General features: G+C 45.1%; 1 protein-coding gene and 1 long non-coding RNA gene across 2 annotated transcripts in view; one reads left to right on the top strand and one right to left on the bottom strand.

Moving 5' to 3' along the window:
- The window catches only part of TRAK1 (trafficking kinesin protein 1), a 313,032-nt gene that overhangs the window by 220,471 nt on the left and 70,749 nt on the right, over positions 1–21,812 (bottom strand). The gene's annotated exons all lie outside the window — the stretch shown is intronic.
- Positions 17,921–19,939, top strand: LOC144583515 (uncharacterized). Its single transcript, XR_013537321.1, has 2 exons — positions 17,921–19,031; positions 19,383–19,939. It is a non-coding gene; the product is annotated as an uncharacterized LOC144583515 (long non-coding RNA).

The raw sequence follows: 21,812 nt of genomic DNA, 5'->3' as shown, positions 1-21,812 counted from the left end.
AGAACTATGATCATTATATAGCAGAAGCGTGTACTTTACTAGAGCAGTGGTAATTTCTGCTATTGTGCTTGCCATAAACAGTGTCACCCAAGATTCATTTCAGGAATGATTCTATCTGTGCTTCCATATATTTCTATCTCTTATCAAACCTCCTCTGTGCAATATGATATAAATCATATTGACTGGAAAAAAGAATTGCTTCCAATCTAAATTAAGTCTGAAGTAGGGAAATAACTGGAAGGATCAAGCCAATTAATTGTGTTACAAAATACATATACCAATGTCCATACTAAAAACATATCAGTTTCCTTAGAAGTACTTTAAACCAGGGGTCGTCAACCCCCGGTCTGCAGCCCGGTGCTGGTCCGTGGGCTTGCCGGAACTGGGCCATGGATATGGATCTCTGCCCCCTGCATGTCCGCGCGGGGCATGCCGTGCCCGTGGTGGGCATGTCACGCTTGTGCGGTGGGTGTGTCATGCTTGCGCGTGGGTGTGTTGAGCTAGTGGAGGGTGTGTCATGCTCAAGCAGGGGCCGTCATTCTCACGCACATGCATGTGATGGCCCCCACACATGGATCTCACTCCCCCCCAGCCGGTCCATGGCCCCAAAAAGATCGGGGACCGCTGCTTTAAACAACTGAGGTGGTCAGTCAAAACTCACAATAGCTTCTTTGACTGACTTTTATTGTGCATTCCTTATACAGCTGCATGGGCAGAGAATTATTTCCTGAGATGAAAATAAGCATTACATGGTAGCTCCTAAGCAAGCTGTAAATAGGGTTCTATTTGTGGCCAACATTTCACGTGTTAAAATAAATCTCTGTGTGATGACATATCCTTAAATAAACAATTCATTTCTATGACATCTCAAAATCACTCCAGTTCAAACATATCTCACCCCACAATAAATCCATATAGTTTATACCTGAAGTGATATACTATACTGCCATACACACGCGCGCACACGCACACGCACACACACACACACACACACACACACACACACACACACACACACACACATCCAGGTGTTTTATCTCTTCTCCAATTATCTGCGAATGTTGAGTCTTCCATGGGCCTCTTTGTCTGACCTTCAGCTTTATCTCGAACCGGTCTTCAGAAAAACACTCTCCTAGCACTTAGAAAAACACATTCCAATGTCTCTCAAATCATCTCCACACAGAACCTGTCTGACTTCATCTTACATTTCTCTGACTACGTATCCACACTGCTTCAACTCCACCACACTTTGTTTTTGTTTCGTGTTGCTTGTCTAATGCCAAGTAAGCTTCCCTCTTAGCTTTTCATATAAACTGGGTGGAGAAAGATTCCTCCCACAGCTCTTCAGGAATGACTGAAGCTGTACATAAGTAAAATATATATAATTAATCAAAGAGTTAGCAAGTTCAGACACTGTTTTAGAAGAGAAATAGAACTGCTGGACTAAGGAGGAAGTTCTGTCTGTTTTCAGTTATGAATAATCCTTTTAAAAAGAAATGAGTAGCAGAAGGTTAAAGGCTAATACAAAGAGAGCATGACCTATTCCTTTACTACCCCTCTTTCAGGTAGTTAGGGATGAGACAAAACTATCAGCCCAATGTCTGTCAGCATACTTCCTGATTAGTGGGGATTGGAAGCCAAGTCTCCACATTTTAAGTTTAAATTGCAGATTACCTGCATCCAAGCCCACATTTCTCAAACTCAAAGTTGATGTTATTGCCATATTATTCTCTGAAACTTGTTACAATTTGTATGTAAGCATTAATTGCAGTCAACAACCTAATGCTCAACCAAAATTAAGGTTGACGGAAACATATTTCAGTAAAGAGGAAGTGTACTAGATATTTCTGATCTCTTGACTATCGTTAAAAGATTAAAATTAATGTACAAGCAAATAAGCAGAATGTTCACATCCAACTGAAACATCAGAAGCCTAGAAGAGTTATAATTTTATCAGATCACCTCTAGAAACGAAACAAGACTCTGTGAGTTTCCTCTGCAAATAAAATAAGCATGGGGTTCCAAGTGGTGTTACCGCTGTTAATCCAGTTCATCCTAGGACACTCAAAAGGGAAACAAGCCAAAACAAGACTGGACACAGCTGTGCCACAAAGAATGAAAAGAATGTATGGCCAAGAGTCACATGTAGCTAACACAAATGTAACTCAAAAGAAATCAAGTTAGATTAATGGGGGCATGTGAACTGTAAGACTGGTATTGGGAGAAGGTGGAAGAATGTAATCACGCCATCACTACTAAAGATATCATAGGCCCTATCCGCAGTATTTATTTGTTAATAGTGCCTAATCACCAACATTTGCTCAGGCTCATAGTAGTACTACATTATGACAACTGTCAAATGAATTGTTTCCAACATACTGCTTTTTTACCCATTTGTAAAAACGGGGGGGGGGGGATTAGGAAGCTACGGCTGTCTCACAGGGAGATTACTGTACAGTAGCAGGATTTTGAATGAATCATACCACTGAGGCACTGTGTTTGTGACGCCTCACTCACTCGCCAGCCTCTTAACAGAATATATCTGGTATATTGACTTTAGAGGTAAACCAGGAATTCTTATTTTTAAAAAAGGTAATGTCGCGTAAGACTCATCAAGGTAGTTTAGCAACACCTGATTCATTAGTTGCTTGGAAGCAGGACCTGGCATTTTGGTTTCTATACAAAAATGTCTTTCATGACCAGTGCAGTCCTATCAGAAGTAAGTTTTGTTATTAATACTGGAGGAACAGGACCTTCTACACTGCTCCCTGTATTGTTTGCTCTGTTATTTACTGCTTTTAAAAACAGAGCAATAAAATACAATCATAAATCTGTTGCTCTTTAGGGGCTCACAAAACAAAAACTCAAGAGTGGGTATTATGTGTCAGCAGCCTTCCTAGCTTCACTTCCTCACAAACTCCTACCACCCACTTCCGTAGTCAGCTAGGCTGCAACAGCTTTTAGCTGAATTCCTCAGTGCCACACCATTATAGGCCAGAAGGGTGTTGGCAGACAAGAAACTGTTCAGGAAAGGTGAGACTGGTTTTGTGCTTGGCTTCCAGCTTCTTTACTGACCTTGAGTGCATGTTTAGGTGACCTGCATAGCCTTCATTCTTCAATTTTATTGCAAGCAGCAGCTGTGGTAGCAATTCAGAGGCTGCATGGGGCAGAAGTAGAGTACTCTGAGTCAGCATTCAACTGTGTGATATTCAATCATGTGATATTCCTCTCTCCCTCCAGGGTACAAATTCCTTAGGAGTAATAAGGAAATTCTCATTAGATCCTTATTACTGATATTCCAGTGAAGAAGAGAATTTGCCTTTTGTTGCATTAAATGCAACCCCAATAATGTTCTACCTCACTAGCAAAAAGAAAAATAAGTTGCTATTAAATGAATTACTTTTAACTCTTTGTTTCTAAGCTCTGCTTATGAATAACATGACTATGAATTAAATATTTTTAAGAACTGCAATTTCAGAGAAAATTTACACAATATCCCAACAGTAGTCATTTATTATCTTTTTCAAAAAAGTAATTAAGAGGCAATTTTTAGTATAATGTGTGAAGAATATTGATATAATGAACAAGAATCAATCCTGACCCTTCTTTCCTCCCTTGTAGAAATCAATGGCATACTGGCAAACTCTTTGTCTCTCTAGTTTAAGCTTCCAACTGATTGTGTGGTTCTCCCTCAAGTGAATAAATGACTAATTACTAGATCATTTGAAGCACACATATTTGAGACAAACAATTCCTGCAATTTTACATGAAGATCAGTAAAGAAAAGCATAGGGCTTCACTATGGGAAATGCCACTCTAGTTCAAATCACAATGTCTGAAGATATTTTCCATAATTAGAAAACCTTATTTGTATCTTTCCTCATTAATTCTGGAAAGACCATGTGTTTTGCAGCACTTAAAATAACAGCAGTTCATAAACAAATTCACATAATTAACCAAGCACATAGCAAGGTTATTTATTTATTTATTTGTTTGTTTATTTAATTTATATCCCGCCTATCTGGTCGGTTAAGACCACTCTAGCTTCAAATGTATAGGAATATTATGCTTCCAAATGAACTGCAGCAGAATCCCCTTACAATTCTCAAAGCCCCCTCCCCCATTTGCTTTCATCACGTACCTGTGATATATTCTGTGCTGCCTAAATGTCAAAGTTGTTCCCATTCTTTATCATTTTCTCAGTATGATTCATCTCCCTTTCTATGTGATTGGCTGTGCTTCAGTCAGAGAAACTTCGCTTCAAAAACAGAAAAGATTTTAGAATTTGAAGTGCATTACTTTTCAGGTGTGGTTTAAAATTGGTTGCCTTAACTTTATTCTCTCTGAATGTTCTCCTATATGCACGGCAGGCAGCAAATTAGCAGGCCAGAGAGAAGGTTCAAAGCACAATGGCAGGGCTGCTTTCTCCTCTGTGATCTGGATTGTGAGGGACAGCTCTCCATTGGATTTCTATCAAGAAATAATGAAGGAGTGCTTGCCTGTTGCTTTTTCTTTCTCTGATGGTATACAGGGGGATAAAAAGAGCAGTTTGGAGATAAAACTTATATATTCCTTTCTATGTGTTGAGTTCTAGTCACAAAGAGAGAGGTTACTTACCTGTAACTTTGGTTCTTCAAGTGGTCCTCTGTGAATTCATACTAATGGGTTTAGTCTGCACATGCGCAGAGGCCTTGGAATATCATGGACCTTAAAAAATGGCTAGGGCTGCTCCCCCCCCCCGCAGCCCACGTGGTCTGCCAGTCGCAACCATTACCTCAGTTCCCAAGTTCCGCTGCTGCTCAAAAGGAGAGATAGACGTGACAGAAGAGGGGAGGACGGGCGGGAAGTGTGAATTCACAGAGGACCACTCGAAGAACCAAAGTTATAGGTAAGTAACCTTTCTTTCTTCTTCGTGGTCTCTGTGAATGCACACTAATGGGTGACTAGCAAGCTTATTTAACAAGGTGGAGAGATGTCACGGCAGCACAGAAGACAAAACCACACAACCAAAACGCGCATCTTCCTTAGCACGCATATCCAGGCAGTAGTGGGCTGCAAAGGTGGATGGTGTGGACCAGGTAGCAGCTCTGTAAATGTCCTGAACTGGAACACCTCTCAGGAATGCCGTGGATGTGGCCACCGCTCTGGTAGAGTGGGCTTTAACAGGTCCTGGAAGGGGCTTTTTGGCCAGCTCATAGGCAAGACGAATAGTCTGAATGAGCCACCTAGAAATCATTTGAGGGGAAACCTGAAGTCCCCTGTGAGGCAAAAGAGGGGAAATGAACCAACAATTGGACTTCCAGAATGATGCAGTCCTTTGAACATAGAAAGATAACGCTTAACATACATCTAACAGGTGCAACGATTTCTCAACGTTAGTGGAAGGCCGTAGAAAAAAGTTAGGTAAAATGATTGGCTGTCGAACGTGAAATTCAGAACAAACTTTGGGAAGAAAGGAAACATCAGGGTAAAGGGTGACTCTGTCTGAATGAAATTGCAGAAAGGGTGGGTCTACCCTAAGTGCTGCCAGTTCCGAAGCCCTCCTGGCAGAGGTAATTGCCACCAGAAACAAGACTTTATAAGTAAGAAGACGTTCAGAAGTTGTTGCCAAAGGCTCAAATGGAGGACGTGTCAAGTGGTTCAAAAGCAAATGGAGGGACCACTGGGGGATAGGTGACATCCGTGAAGGATTCAAATGTGCCACGCCATGAAGGAATCTTTTCACTTTAGGTTGGCAGAAAAGTAGAGCAGCGTCGGAATCCGGAGGCTGGTGTGCCACAATTGCATACAAATAAACTTTGAGTGTAGATAGTGTGAGGTGGTTATTGAAGAGGAAAGAAAGGAAAAGCAAGATGGCATCCATTGAAGTCGGTGAGAGTGGCAGATTATGTAAGGTTGTAAACTTCTTGAATGCCATCCACTTGTGTTTGTATAGTTTCTTTGTGGAAGGTTTCCAGGAGTGAAAGAGAATAGTGTTCACTGAGGTAGTATTCTCCAGGTGGTCAGGTGGGCAGACTGTATGTCCGGGTGATGTGTTCCCGCCATGCTGAACAAGAAGGTGTGGGAGACATGGTAATCTCATTGACTCTGCAGCCATGGTTGTTAGCATTGTGAACCACGGCTGTCGTGGCTAGTAGGAGCAATAAGGATCGCATTTGCATTGTCTTGTTGTATCTTCACGATAGTCCTTAATACGAGTGGTATGGGAGGAAACATGTATAAGAGATGTTTGTTCCATGGTACCATGAGAGTGTTGCCCCTCGAACCTGCTCCTATCCCTGCCCTGGAGAAGTAAATCGCACATTTTGTGTTGTCCTGGGTGGCGAATGCATCTATCATTGGACATCACCATCTCTTGCAGATGTTGAGATAAAAAACGACCTGAGTGAGGGACCATCCGTGCATCTGAGACAGTGTCCTGATGAGTTGGTCTGCCCAGGCATTGTCCTGTGTGGAGATATGCACTGCGGAGGGGAAGATGTGATGATCTAGGCACCACTCCCAAAACTGAACCATCAGGTACAGGAGAGGGAGAGAATGCATGCCTTCCTGCTTGTTGATATAATACATGGCTGTTATATTGTCTGTGGTTATCTGAACAGCCGTGCCTGCTATCATCAGAAGGAATGCCCGACAGGCCTTGAAGATTGCAAGAAATTCCAGGATGTTGATGTGGAACTGCTTCTCTCTCGGCATCCAGGTTGCATGGACCTGAAGGTGGTTGCAATGAGCTCCCCAACCTACAGCACTGGCATCGGTAGTGACTCTTGAAGTCAGGAGAAGTGGGGCAAAAGGATGCCCTATGAACAGATTGGCCGGATTGGCCCACCAAAGAAGTAGTTGTGCCAATTCGGGAGTGGCTAGAAGGTGCTTGCTGGGCAGGTCCAAGAGAGGATTGAAGAGTGAAAGATACCAGGCCTGAAGGGACCTCATCTTGAGCCTGGTGTGTTGGACTATGGACGTGGTGGACGCCATGAGTCCCAGAAGTTTTTGTGTGTGATGCGCTGTTGTATGCCGTAGAGGTATAAATTGATGGATTAAGGACAGAATTTTGGTAGCTCGTTCCTGCAGAAGAAACGCCCTCGCCTTCTGAGCATCTAGTACTGCACCTATGTAGTTTGCTACTTGTGATGGGATCAGCATTGACTTTTTGTAGTTGACCCAGAGTCCTAGGTCTGCTAGTAAGGAAAGTGTGGTGTTGGTGTGACGTAGCACTTGCTCCTGTGAAGGTGCTACCAGTAGCCAATCGTCTATGTAGGGATACACACCGATCCCTCTTGTTCAAAGGAAAGCTGCCACTGGAGCCATACATTTTGTGAAAACTTGAGGTGCTGTAGAGAGCCTGAATGGCAAGCCGTTGAATTCAAAGGAAGCGCTTCCAAGAGAGAAACGGAGATATTTGCGGTGGTCACGTCTGATGAAAATATGGAAGTATGCATTGCTTAAGTCAACTACTGAAAACCAGTCTCCATGGTGAAGTAGCGGAAGGATACGCTCCAAGGTCACCATGCAAAAATGACGGTAAACAATGAAGAAGTTGAAGTCCTGTAGGTCTAAATTGGGATGGAAGGAATCGTCTTTTTTTGGCCTGAGAAAGTATATTGAGAAGAATCCTGGATTAAAGGGGTCTGGAGTGACGGGTGATGTGGCAAATTTTTCTAATAAGAGTCTTATTTCTTTTTTGAGGGAGATGGAAGGGGGTGTATGAATGACATGAGGTGGAGGGATATCCACAAACTCTATGGCATAACCTTGTACAATAATGGCAAGCACACAAGTATCTGAAGTAATACGTGTGGTAAAAGCGTTCCTTAGAACTGCCTTTACACGAGACAGAGAGGGATTCAGAATGATTAGTCCCTAATGCCAGCAATTATTAGGAACAATCTTTTGAGTCAATATGAATCCAAGAAAACAGTGGTTCCTGAACCAAGACAGTCTTTTGCTGGAGAGCGAAGAAGCATGGGCCCTAGCCAGACTAGGTCACCCTTGACTTGCTTTCAGTGCGGAGGAGCCCATTTAAAAAGGGATTGTCCACGACTGGCGGGATCAACTAATCAAGAGGAAAAGCCAGTTGGCAAAACCCCGTTACCTGCCCCACGGAGATTTCAGCAGACACCCTTACCAGCACCAAGGAGATTCGAGAAGGCACCCATACCAACTCAACGGAAATACAAATCAACAACCCCGAAAGTCAATTATCTCAGTGCAACATCGCTAGAAATACCAGAACAACCAACAGAACCACATGTAATTAATCAACTATGTAATGTGCCACCCCAGCAACAAGGAGGAGAAAGACGGAGAAGAGATGGAGAGAGACGACACGGAGCGAAATGCAGCCGACAGAACTTTAATCAAAAGGATTGCGTAAGAATGCTTATTTAAGTTAGACATTTTCTTGTTTTCATTTTATAGAGGAAATAACTGGTGGCTAAGGCTGGGGGTTATTTTGGAAATACTAAATGACGTTAAACTAAGCTTGTTGAAATGGTATCTTTTGTAATAAAATATGAAAAGACAAATTGTCTGTAAGCTGTCTCCTTGTATAGACCAAGCTACTGTAGTAAATTGGATATTTTTGACTAAGATTGTTTTGATCTGGCCACATTACCATATTACCAAAAGAGGGTCCTAAAGTAATAAAGAGGAAGAGCAGACCTTCCAGATTGTTTATTTAAAATCGAGACAGACTTGGGTGAAGGAGTGTGAAGTCGCCTAGAGCAAAATTACCGGACCCGGTTTTGCTGGCATTAGGGACTAATCATTCTGAATCCCTCTCTGTCTCGTGTAAAGGCAGTTCTAAGGAACGCTTTTACCACAATACGGGTCCAGTTACATAGGTATGGTGCTAAACGGGTGGGAGGACTGGAAGGCAGGTGGAAATTAAGAGAGGCGACAAAGACAAAGGCTCTGTTTGGGTTTTCTTTCAGGTTTCCTAAAGGATTGGCGAGGGTGCTGGCAATGAACTTGGTGATGAGGTAGGTATGAAGCAGACTGTTGTAATACTTTTGCTTGCCTAAGTAAGGTTTATAGGGCTGGTGTGAGTATTGTCGTTTCCATGGCTATCTGTGAGGTCTGTAGTAAGGTTGCACAATGTAAGAATGGGCTGTCTTTTTTATTTCTTGCAGGTTTTATTTCTTGCAATCTATATTTGGATGGTGAAAGTTGTGTATATTTTAACTTTTTTTTTGGTAGTGTTGTCCAGTTTTACCTTGGGGAAGAGCACCTCATTTCGTTGCACCCACTTGTGAGCGCAATGACAAATAAATTTCTTATGTCTTATGTCTTATGTCTTGTTTTCTAACATTTCATCTGTTTTGTAATCAAATATTCCTATACCATCAAAGGGTAAGTCTTCTATCCTCATCTTTGAGTCATCATTAATATTGGCTGATCGTAGCCATGCATGGCGTCTCACAGCTACTCCGGTCATTAAACTTTTGGACGCCGCTTTGATAATGTGTCTTTTCTTGCCTTGCGAGAGCCATGGCTTCTTGGTGAACAGAAAGCCCACAGGGTTTAAGTTCCGCAGGAGCTGCTTGCAAAGATGGGAGGGCACGACTCCATAGGTGTTTATGGTATGCTCACATGGCTGCGATGTAGTTAGCAGCCCGAAGGGTAAACGACACCAGAGAGTATGCTCTCCATCCAAGGAGATCCAGTTCCCTACCATCTTTGTTGTTAGGTGTGGTGTTTGATCTTGTACGGGATCGAGCCTGTCACATCCACCACACCTGAGTTAGGAGGAGGGTGTTTCATGAGGAAATCAGTCTCAGTACCATGTGTCTTGTACAGGTTTTTCACGCGACATGACATCTGTGGTACCGAAAAAGGTTTGTCCCACACTTGTTTGAGTAGTCGGAACAAAGAAGGAATGAAGGCCATGCATAAAGGAGGAGTCTGATCCTCGTGAATGTCCTCATAGACTTTATCTGTTTCCACCTGGGGTGGTTGTTGAACGGATTAGTCCAATGACTTGGCTATCCGTTGAACCAGACTGGAGTATGAAGCAAAATCTGCAGCTAGTGAAGTGGGATTCGCATCCCCGATATTGGAGTTGGGGGTGTTGGTGTTGTGATAAGCTTGGTTATGAAAGTTCATAAAATGATTTATTGATGGAATTTGTAATCACAAAGTTAGCCAAAATGAATTCATCTTGTTTCTGTGTGTGAACTGAGAGTGGAAATTTCCAAATATGGGAACAAGAAAGGAGGAGATTCTACCACGAGGGAGACGGAAGATGGATGCCAACATACAGGACTCGGCATGGACTATCTAACCCAAAGGACAGTAAGCCTGAGTTCTTCCTATTGAGAAAGTTTACTATGGATTTTCCAGAAGCCTGATGGAATGTTGTTTTGATGATGGACACTAGGACTTGTAGTTTGTTTTAAGATGTAATTTTTCCTGAAGCTGGAGGGGAGGTCCGTCCCCCCCTTTTCCTTTTTGTTAGCTAGATGTTTTATTATTTTCGTTTGTTTCAGAGGAATTCTATTTCCAGTCAATGGGGGTGGAATTGTAAATTGTAAATATGCTTTGCTATGCTTTGCTTAAACTGATTTCTCATAGAACTATATTTTTCTAATAAAAGTAAATATGCTTAAGAGCCGGAAGTTAGCTTCTTGAATAGACACAAGCTGCTATAAATAATTGGCTTATCTAAATTGATGCATTTTACAAGGCCACGTATACTTAACGCTACCAATTTGGGTCCAACTGATTTATGAGTGCTAGAAGGATGGAATTCCCTGGTACTCACGTGTGTGGCTGGGTTCTCACTGAAATCGGTCAGACTTCATGCCAGAGTGAATTTTAGCTGCCCTAAGGCAAACTTACAGACCCAGTTTGCCTGGTAAAGAAGCGATTTACTTTGGAACCTCTCTGCCCATGGCTGAGCAATTTCTTAGGAAATTGACTTTGCTGGCAGGTGTTAGGTGGAGATTCCTGAGGTATTGAGGAATCTGATTAGTCAGACTCATATGAGTCCAATACAGAGGAATCTGACACATCAGAAGGGGAATGGTGTCTGCGGCATTTGGTGGGCTTCCTGGGTATGTCAGGGGTAGCTGAGGAGGTCTTCTTCTTGTGCTACGTACCGAGCTCGGTACCAGAAGTGGCTGTACCGTGCGATGAATCCGACATATCAGAAGGAGAATTGTGTCTGCGGCATTTGGTGGCCTTCCTGGGTATGTCAGGGGCATCTGAGGATGTCTTCTTGCACTTGGTACCGAGCTCAGTACAAGTAACATCTGTACCATGAGATGCATGTGGCTTATTAGATATGCGAGCTTTAGGCTCAGTACGGTTGTCTTTAGGCTTGTCAGTCATTGTTGACTTCTTAGCAGTTTTCAGTACTGACTGGGCATCCTTCTTGCATTTGGTTGGTACGGAAGGGTCATGGTGTTGTTGAAGCCCCACGGTACCAGAAGACCTTGATGGGATGGAAGATGTACCCTTGGCTGATGAGTCAGTATTGTAGGAAGATGAGGTTGACGAAGAAGAGCTCGAGGAGGAGTCAAACCCGTAAAACATACGGAAGTCATACTACTGCTCCATTTCTCTGCACCAGCGTCGGTAGTGTTTGCGTCAGTAGAGTATGGGCAGCCAATCATAAAATGATTCATGACTCCTCCGATGTTTATGGGCCCTGGAGCTTTTGGAGACCTTCAGCCTGGAATGCTTTGAAGGCTGCGAATCTCTGGAAACCGGCTGCACCACATGTCGTGTCTTATCTTTCTTCTTTTTGACCGTGACCGGGTCCAATGTCATGAGTTCAGTTGAAGATCTGGAATCTGAGGGGTTAATTACAGCTGAGGAAAATGCTGGGCAATTAGAAGCACAGACAGCTGAATCACCACCACATTCTCCTCCCCCAGTAGCCTGAGGTATAAGCTTCAGCAAAACTCATGACACAAAGGGCAGAGGTTCGCATGAATGCTTCCCACAGGAACATCAGGTCAACCAGCCCTGAGTTTTAACAGGATGAAGTGTTTATATGACTGCTGCTGCTATAAAATCTGCACCCAGAGGCTTGGAAGTTTGTGGAAGCAACAAGTCAACATTCTGGCTTGCATTCATGCCCCTGCTTATCTTGACCTTGTTTTCTGGACCCTTGGCTTTGGACTCTGACTTCTGACTATGGTTTGTGTTTTTGCTTTGGCATTTTGTTATCTGCTTTGCATCTTCTGGACTTCTGACACTGGACGGGCTTACTGGACTTTTGCCTGTTGAAACCCCCTGGGAACGTGACAGATTGCTTCCACCACACACACTCTCCACAAGACGGCGAGAGAAGCAAGCAAAAGTTCTGGGCAGCTGAATGCTGTGCTTACTTGGGTGCAATATCTTACACAAACAGTGGCACAATTTCAGCAGCAACAACTACAATCTCAGGCCAAAGCTGCTGCCTAGGTCAAGTGCCCTGTGCTTCCTCTAGAGAAGTTTGGAGGACAGGTGGAGGAGTTTCCAGCATTCCTGGCATAGTGTAAACTATATATTGAGTTGCGTGCCAGAGACTTTCCCATGGACAAAAACAAGGTATGCCTCATAGTGAGCCTTCTCAAGTGACAGGCAGCTAAATGGGATACTCCTCTACTCCTTACTCATTCACCCCTGTTAACCAATTACCAGGGCTCTTTGGCCCATATTTCAGCAGCTTTTGCTAATCGCTTGCAAGCTGCTACTGCCAATAGGAAGATTCGGGCCCTGAAATAGGGGAAGGGTTCAGTTTCCCAGTATTCCACTGAGTTCAGACTCTTGGCTCAAGACTTGCTCTGGAACAAGGCAGCTCTGTCAGGATATTGTAATTTTTATAGGCCTGAACCTGGATAAATATGTTATTAATGAGCTGCAATTGTGAACAGATGTGTGTATGCTGAGTCACTGTGACTGCTGAGGAGATGATGCAATGTCTAAAGATGAGATGACACCCAGGTGCAGAAGATGATGTAATGTGTCTTCTGATTGGACTGAAGAAGCCTTGTATATGTATATAAGTGAGCAGTGTGTTCATAGATTTCTCTTCTCTGTCCACCATTTGCTGCTATCCTCTATGCCGGTTTGTTTAATGATTTCCTGCCATGCTGAAGTGATGCCAGCCTGTATATACTTGTAAATATTGTAAATACACCCGTCTTGCTAAAGAAGAAGAACGTGTAAGTGTCTTCAATTAACTCTGCGTATTTTCCTGTCCCCAAATCCTGACAAGCTCTCAGGGTAGTTCCTATTCCTCGCAGCCACCCCCGATGCCCACTAGCACTGGACAAGAGGATTCTGAGCCCATCCAGTTAGGGGCTGGTTGGCCACACCTCACCTCTGAGGAAAAAACACAATGCCATTCACAGAATCTCTGCCTGTACTGTGGGGGAGCAGGACATTTTACCTCTGGCTGCTTTGTCAAGCTGTGCACTCCCGGCTCCGTGCTACCACTGCCAGTGAAAGATTTGCTCCATATCTGAGTGAACCCCCAGATGTGGGGCACTTAGCTCGATCCAGGGTCCATTCCTTGTGCCAGTGAAACTTTGCTTACCAGATGGGTGCTAGCTGTTTGTCATGGTCGATTCTGGGGCCAACTGCTGTTTCATTGACACAGCCTTATTGAAACAACATTGGATTCCTGTACAGGACAAAGAGACCCCGAACCTAGTTGAATCCATAGACAGGCATCTCCTCTGCTCCAGCCTGGTGACCCAGGAAACCTATCCGGTTATTCTCCAGATCCAACACCATCAGGAGCAACTATAATTAAACACTGCACGTATGCCCTGTTTTCCGTTCATTCTGGGACTTTCCTAGCTCCGAATAAATAACCCCCAGTAGACTGGGCACAAGGGGAGTTGTGCTTCAGGGATCCATGTCCGCATCTGGTTCCACCGGCCACCTTGACCACAGCAGGATCAAAAGACAGTCCCATGATACCTTCAGAATACAGGGACTTTGCTGACATTTTTGAGGAAAAGGGGGGCGACCAGCTACCCCCACATCAACCCTATGATTGTGCCATCAATTTGGTGCCTGGGGCATCCCTCCCTGTGGCGTGGATCTACCTTATGTCCATACCAGAACTCGCAGTCTTGCGGGCCTTTCCTGACAAAAACCTGAAACGGGGATTTATCCGGCTGTCACCCCTATCTGCACCTGTTATCTTTGTCCAAAAAAATTATAAAAAAATAAAAAAGGGAGGAGAGCTCTGCCCCTGCAATGATTACCAGGCATTGAATAAAATAACCATTTGGGACCGCTACTCCATGCCATTGATCAGTGAACTCCTGGATCGCCTTAAGAGGGCACAGATCTATACCAAGTTGGACCTCCGTGGCGCCTACAATTTGGTGAGAATCCGTGCAGGTGACAAGTGGAAGATGGCTTTTGGGACTCGTTATGGCCAGCATGAATACCTGGTCGTACCTTTCGGATTGACCAACGCTCCGGCTGTATTCCATCGGTTCATGAATGTCATCTTTCGAGACCTGCTTGATCGCTTTGTGATCATCTATTTGGATGACATTTTGATGTACTCCCAAGACCCCACTCGGCACACGTTTGTCAGGTCTTACGACGACTACGAGATCACGAACTCTATGTCAAGCTGGAGAAGTATGAGTTCAACCTGCAGGAAGTCAAGTTCCTAGGCCACATTGTGTCACCCAAAGAGATCCAGATGGACACCAAAGAAAATAGAGTCAGTTAAAACCTGGCAGCAGCCCCGGAACCGTAAAGATGTGCAGTGGTTTCTCAGATTCACGAACTATTACCACCAGTTTATACCAGCCTATGCAGACATAACCATGCCACTCACCCATCTCCTCCAGCCCAAAGAGAAGTTACTTTGGACTCCAAAGGCAAACCAAACTCATTTTACAACCAAGCCAATCCTGCGTTATCCAGACCCCCGACTACCATTTACCGTTGAGATGGATGCCTCCAGTTTGGCCCTGGGTGCAGTGCTGTCCCAACAAGAGGACCCCTCACAGCCACTGCAGCCCTGCACTTTTTTACTCCCAGCAGTTCACGCCTTCAGAACGCAACTACACCATCTGGGAGCGGGAACTCCTGGCCATCAAAACTGCTTTTGAGGTCTGGAGGCATTACCTTGAAGGGGCCCATCACCCCGTCCAAGATTTGACTGAACACTGGAATCTGGAACACTTGCAGACAAGCCTTACGCCTCAATCAATGCCAGATCTGGTGGTGCCTCTTCTTCTCCCAGTTTGACTTCCGCATTACCTATATCCCACAGACCCAGAATCAGAAAGCCGACACCCTGACCTGCAAACCGGAATACGCTGTATCACCCTCTGAATAGTCACTGACTGCATCTATCCTATCACTCTCAGTCTTCGCAGCCACTACAACCCGTTTGTCCCTGGCTGAGGAAATTCGGGCCAGCCAAGCTCAAAATCCCTGGAACTCCACAACGGCCCTGCTGGAGACTTCGCTAACCACCAGAGTCTCCTATTGCACCAAGGGTGCTTGTATAGTCCTCCAGGGCCCCTCCGAACCAATGTGTTCTGTTTGACCCATGATTCTCCTCCTGCAGGACACTTTGGTCAGTATAAGACTCTGCATCTACTCACACGGGAGTTCTGGTGGCCACGGGTTCGCACTGACGTCGCTCGTTACGTCGATTCCTGTGAGGTTTGTCATCAAGCCAAGGATGTACCAGCCAAACCTCCAGGGCTGCTACATCCACTACTCATACCAGCCGGCCCTTGGGACACAGTATCTCTGGACTTCATCACTGACCTCCCATGGTCACAAGCATACAGCTGCATTATGGTAGTAGTAGACCTGTTCACCAAAATGGCTCATTTTGTCCTGTGTTCCAAGCCTCTCACAGCTCCTGAAACAGCTCAACTCTATCTTCAACATGTTTTCTGTCTGCACGGAGCTCCCAACACACTTAATTTCAGATTGTGGCTCCCAAGTCACCTCCCGATTTTGGCAAACCTTGCACACCAGTTTAGGTACCCAGGTGCATTTATCGTTGGCATATCATCCTCAAACAGATGGACAGATCAAGCATACTAATGCCACCCTTGAACACAATCTATGTTGCTATACCTCGTATCAGCAAGATGATTGGGCTACATTGCTACCCCTGGCTGAGTTTGCCTACAACAACGCCATACATTCGTCCACAAAACAGACCCCATTTGCAGCCACATATGGATACCACCCTCATTTTTTCCCAGCTGTCCTCCCATCGACCATAGCTCCTGCTGCTGATGCTCATGTATGCAAGTTGCAGGCTCTCCAAGATTTACTCCAAGAGCAGCTTCAGCAAACTAAGGGTGCTTATAAGACAGAGGCTGACAGAAAATGGCAAGAAGGGCCACCTCTTAAACCAGGGGACCAGGTCTGGCTCTCCACCCATTATCTACACTGACCTGGTTGGTCGCGCAAGTTGGACCCTCAGTTTGTGGGGCTTTATTTAATCACAGATCAAATCAACCCTGTCGCTTTTTTGTTACAACTCTCAGCCACTCTCCATATTCACTCAATTTTCCATCAGTCCTTCCTTGTCCCTGTTGCGGCACCAGACTCTGCCCAACCTCCACCCCTGGCTCCATCTCCTGGCTCCATGTTTTTGTCGATGGCAAGAAGAATATGAGGTTCAACAGATCCTAGATTCCCAAATCCACTGGGGAGGCCTTCAGTACCTTGTGGACTGGGAGGGCTACGGCCCTGAGGATCGATCATGGGAACCCGCAAGTAACTTACACACCCCGACCTTGTACAACAGTTCCATGTTGCCTATCCTGATCAACCCGGCTCACCTGAAAGGGGGAGCCCTGCGGAGAAGGATAGTATCATGAGTTCAGCCGAAGACGATCTGGAATCTGAGGGGTTAACTACAGCTGAGGAAAATGCAGGGCAATTAGAAGCATAGGCAGCTGAATCACCACCAGATTCTCCTTCCCCAGTAACCAGAGTGAGGGATAAGCTTCAGCAAAGACTCATGACACGAAGGATAGAGGCTCGCATGAATGCTTCCCACAGGAACATCAGGTCAACCAGCCCTGAGTTTTAACAGGATGGAAGGTTTCTAGGAGTTTGATTACTGTTTTTGCTATATAGTCTGCACCTAGAAGGCTTGGAAGCTTGTGGAAGCAACAAGTCAACACTCTGGCTGTCATCCACGCTCCTGCTTATCTTGGACCTTGTTCTCTGGACCCTTGGCCTTGGACTCTGACTTCTGACTACAGTTTGTCTTTTGGCTTTGGCATTTTGCATCTTCCAGACTTCTGATATTGGACTGGCTCATTGGACTTTTGCCTGTTGAAACCCCCTGGGAACGTGACATCTGGTAAGCATGGGGACTCTGAGCCCGATGCGGACCACAAATCAGGCAGTGATCACCGGTACTGAGGACTCTCCAGATGGTACCTCAGCCAAGGTATCTGCTAGGGGAGTCGTGACCGTGAGCAGCGGACGTGGCAGCTCCCCACGAACCAGAGGAGAAAGATCCCTGAAAAATTCAAGATCAATCAGAGATGCCTGCGTAAGTGTTAACTGCTGTAGAGGCGAGGATGTAGCCTTCTTTGGTTTAGAGAAAGTGGTCTTTGACTTTATCTTGGAAGATGATTCAGAGTGAGAGCTGAACTTCATCTTAGAAGTCTTAGATTTGTGAGACTGGATAGGAGTTACCACGGGGGATGCAGTGGACCTTAGCAGCAAGGAAGGAGTGTCCATGTCCAGAGATTTAAGATATTTTCCCCACAAAGAGGCGCGCAAATGCTGCTCTCTGAACTTTAAAGCTTGTTTGGTAAAGTTTTTGCAATGGGCACAGGACTAGGGCAGGTGAGCTTCACCCAGGCAAAACAAGCAAAGTCTGTGACAGTCCGAAATTGGTATCATCTTAAGGCAGGAGACACAACTCTTTAAAGAAATTTTAGGGGTCATAAAACGCAGGAAAGGGAGTACCAGAAGGGGAGGGACTAAATCTATTAAACGGTTCTTCTTTTCTCTATTAAACTAGGGGAAGAAAATATGAGTGGTTTGAAGAGGAACACAGCAAAAAATCTATTGTGCTCTGAAGATTCCAACTTCCCGCACGAGAGAGCTCCAGAAGAGACCTCCCGATGCAGCAGGGAAAATGGAAATGAGGCAACGGTTGTGACAGGCAGACCATGTGGGCTGTGGGGGGAGGGGGAGGGCAGCCCTAGCCATTTTTTAAGCTCCAGAATACTCTGAGGCCTCTACGCATGTGCAGACTAAACCCATTAGTGTGCATTCACAGAGACCACGAAGAAGAACAGGCTTTTTGTGCTCTTGTTTCCACTGCACCTCCAGCTCCTATATTTACAATATGGGGATACTAATGTTCACCTGCTTTACTGAATCCACAAAGAAGAGAGTACCCCGTGGAGTTAACCTTTTTTTTTTTTTGAGGAATTATACCGTAATTATTTAAAGTGCTTTGATGGGTTCCGGTTCCGGTTGTAGGGTGGAGCAGCGTTTGTGTTCTCCTGCTCCTGTTTTTTAGTAGTTTTAATCAGTTTAAAACAGTTCAAACAGTTTTATGTTTTTAAGTTTTAAGTTTTAATTGCTCTAACCTCCAGGTTTTAATCTTGGCTTTGGCAAGTCTTTTTAACTTGCTTTTATATTACTGCGATAAGAACTTAGGGAGTTTAGCTCCCTACCAGCCGAAGGAGAAGGACGCAGAGATTAGCTTCAGCTCTATCTCACCCTCAACGACAACAACTGCTACATTCAGCCTTAACACAGAGCTGGAAGACTTACTATTTGCTCTCATCTAAATCGGAACTGAACCTTGGAGTTTTTACATTTATCATCTATTTAACTTGGAACCTTGAAGCTTATTCAGATGGGCTATTGGAAGATGATCCCTTACACAAGAAGGAGGACAAGATAGAGGGAATTCTCACGTAGATGGCGACCCGGTTGTAAGTTCTGTTGCTTTTTATCTTTCGATGCCTACTATTTTCAGCCTCTTCAACTACCTCCCGCGCACAATATGCTTTCGGTTTTGAGAGCCAAAAGAAGGAGGTCCAGCCCTTCTAAAGGTAAAGGTAAAGGTTCCCCTTGACAATTTTTGTCCAGTCGTGTTCGACTCTAGGGGGCGGTGCTCATCCCCATTTCCAAGCCATAGAGCCAGCGTTTTGTCCGAAGACAATCTTCCGTGGTCACATGGCCAGTGCGACTTAGACACGGAACGCTGTTACCTTCCCACCGAGGTGGTCCCTATTTATCTACTCGCATTTGCATGCTTTCGAACTGCTAGGTTGGCAGGAGCTGGGACAAGCGACGGGCGCTCACTCCGTCGCGTGGATTCGATCTTACGACTGCTTGGTCTTCTGACCCTGCAGCACAGGCTTCTGCGGTTTAGCCCGCAGCGCCACCACGTCCCTCTAAAGACCATAAAAAAGGGAAAGCAACCAAAAAGCCCAAAAAACAGCGTCAGGAGCTGGCTGCACAAACTCACATCGACTCATTTCTGCAGCCGCCCTATGAGCAGCCTTTCCCTGCTCATGCTCCAACGCCGCTGAGCTCTTCGTTTCTACAGGGGGGAAGTAATCCCCCCCGGCTTTAACGGGCCTGCCGGCTGCTAAAGACACTCCTTCAAATATTTCCCTCGGCTCTGAGGAGGCTGGCTCTGGACAATCTCCAAAATTGAAGAAAGGGCTAAATGGACACTCTTTATCCTCTTTGCGTGAATACCTGGCAGTGTTTGACATTCCGTCATCGCCGCAAAGCCCTCTTGCAGATATTTCCCAGTCTCTAGAGCAAAAGATGGGTGATTCATGCTTGATTGCAGCCCGTGCTTTTTTGGTGATACTGGACAGACTGTGCTCAATCGAAAAGCAAATTGCCTCAATTCAATCACATGGAGTGAAAATGATTGGGTGTCAGAAACTATGTCCCCCTGGTGGTGACCTGTTGAAGTGCACACTACCGGCCATTAACCCATGTAACCGAGTTAATTCTGCTGGCCTCTCTGAATCCTCCAATGTCAGACCGACAGCTGTTCTGAAGGCGGACGATAACAAAGCCAACAGCAAAAAAACCCAGCTGATTTGGTCTTCCAGAGATGTGCTTTTGATGTTCCCAGGCAGCGATGCCCGACAATGGTCCAATAAGCCCAGAATTGCCAAATCGCTATCTCTACTTACGGGCCTTAGAACTGATGTACTGGATTTAGAGCGTTTCTACTATTTACCATCAGTCAAAGGGTATAAACGGCTTTTTCTCACTATGAAAACCCAGGATCTATGCAACAGAATCTTCAGAAAGAAAAATAACTTGTCTGCCTATAATATTGGGGTCCAGAGAGTCTCCAAGCAGGTGAGTGGACACCTGCGCTTCAAGCTGAAGCCCAAGAAGGAAGGAGCCAATACTTCCTCACTTCCGACAGAACCTCCTATTGAACGGTCGCCGGTCCTGGACTGTCGAGGCATTAAATCTACTCCAGTGCACTATCTAAGAACAACACCTACTTATCAGTCTCTTCTCACCGGACAGACTACCCATTCTTTTCAAGTTGCTAGTTTGACTGACAAGCCGGAGGCGAACAATAGAGATAACCCATCTCCTCGACCTCCTCCATCTTTCATCGCCCCAGAAAAGGAAGGCTCTGCCTGTGATGAATCCGTGGCCCAGATCAAAGATCTTTCCACTCTTGGGGCCCAAGACAACCCCATTCACACGGTCCCGTGTCTTGAGAAGTCGACGCCTACGAAGCAATCACAAGACACAGGAAATAAACCTCCAATAAACTTTCCACCTATGGAATTGCCAAATCCTGACTCAACGGTTTCCATCTCTTCCGCGGTCCAACCTTGACTAGGCAGCAGGCTGCTGCCTCCAGTTGACGCACCCCCTGTCAAGGGTAATCTGAAAATTCTGTCCTGGAATGTGGTGGGCTGGCCCAAGAAACAGCATAATCCGGCATTTCTTGACTACTTAAGGCAATATGACATTCTCTGTCTCCAAGAGACTTGGACTGATAAAGTAATAACACTTTCTGTCTACCAAAGCTTTACTTTGCCAGCCTTTCGCCGTGAAAAACGTGGGCGTATGATTGCTGGCCTCGCGATCCTGACGAAAAAATTTATGAAATCTGAGCTGGTATTGTCCTCTCAAAAAAACAGTAGTTCCCTGGCCGTCCGTGTATTAGTTAAGAATTTCTCAATATTGATTATGAACATTTATTTTCCTCTGAATCCCTATAAACATACCGCCTCCCAGATGTGGGAGTGCCTTGAACAGTCCGTAGTTGACCTTTCTACTAAATACCCTCAGGCCAACTTTATCATAGGTGCAGATTTTAATGCCAGGGTAGGCGATGGCCTTGAAATCTTTAAAAAGACACCGAACGGAAGATCATTGCTGGAGCTCCCATTCTACTATAGCTGGCCCAGAGTCTCTAAAGACAAAAAACATAATCCCGCAGGTATTTCTCTTGTTAACTTTAGCATTCAACAAAATCTCCTTTGGCTGAATGGTCTTGTCTCATTCGAACAGACTAAGGAATTCACCTTTATCTCTGAGGCAGGTTGTAGTGTAATCGATTACGTCTTAGTATCTCCATCGCTACTGGATAGAGTATCTGACTTTGCAGTCCATGCGTTTAAACTGAGTGACCACCTCCCTCTCCAACTTAGTCTGAGCGTCCCCCTCCTGCGAGTAAGGTCCAAACGGCTGAGGCTGTCAAGACTCAGGCTTGCCCCCCTAAATTCCGGTGGGACAAACTAACCCAGACTAAACTGGCTCTCCTGTTGGAGGACCCTAATTTTTCTGCACTTAGTTCCTCCATACTCTTGGTGAATCATCCATCGGAAGTGGTA

Source organism: Pogona vitticeps, chromosome 6 (genome assembly GCF_051106095.1).
Source record: "Pogona vitticeps strain Pit_001003342236 chromosome 6, PviZW2.1, whole genome shotgun sequence".
NCBI classification, from domain to species: Eukaryota; Metazoa; Chordata; class Lepidosauria; order Squamata; family Agamidae; genus Pogona; species Pogona vitticeps.
This window is presented reverse-complemented; position numbering and strand designations above follow the sequence as displayed.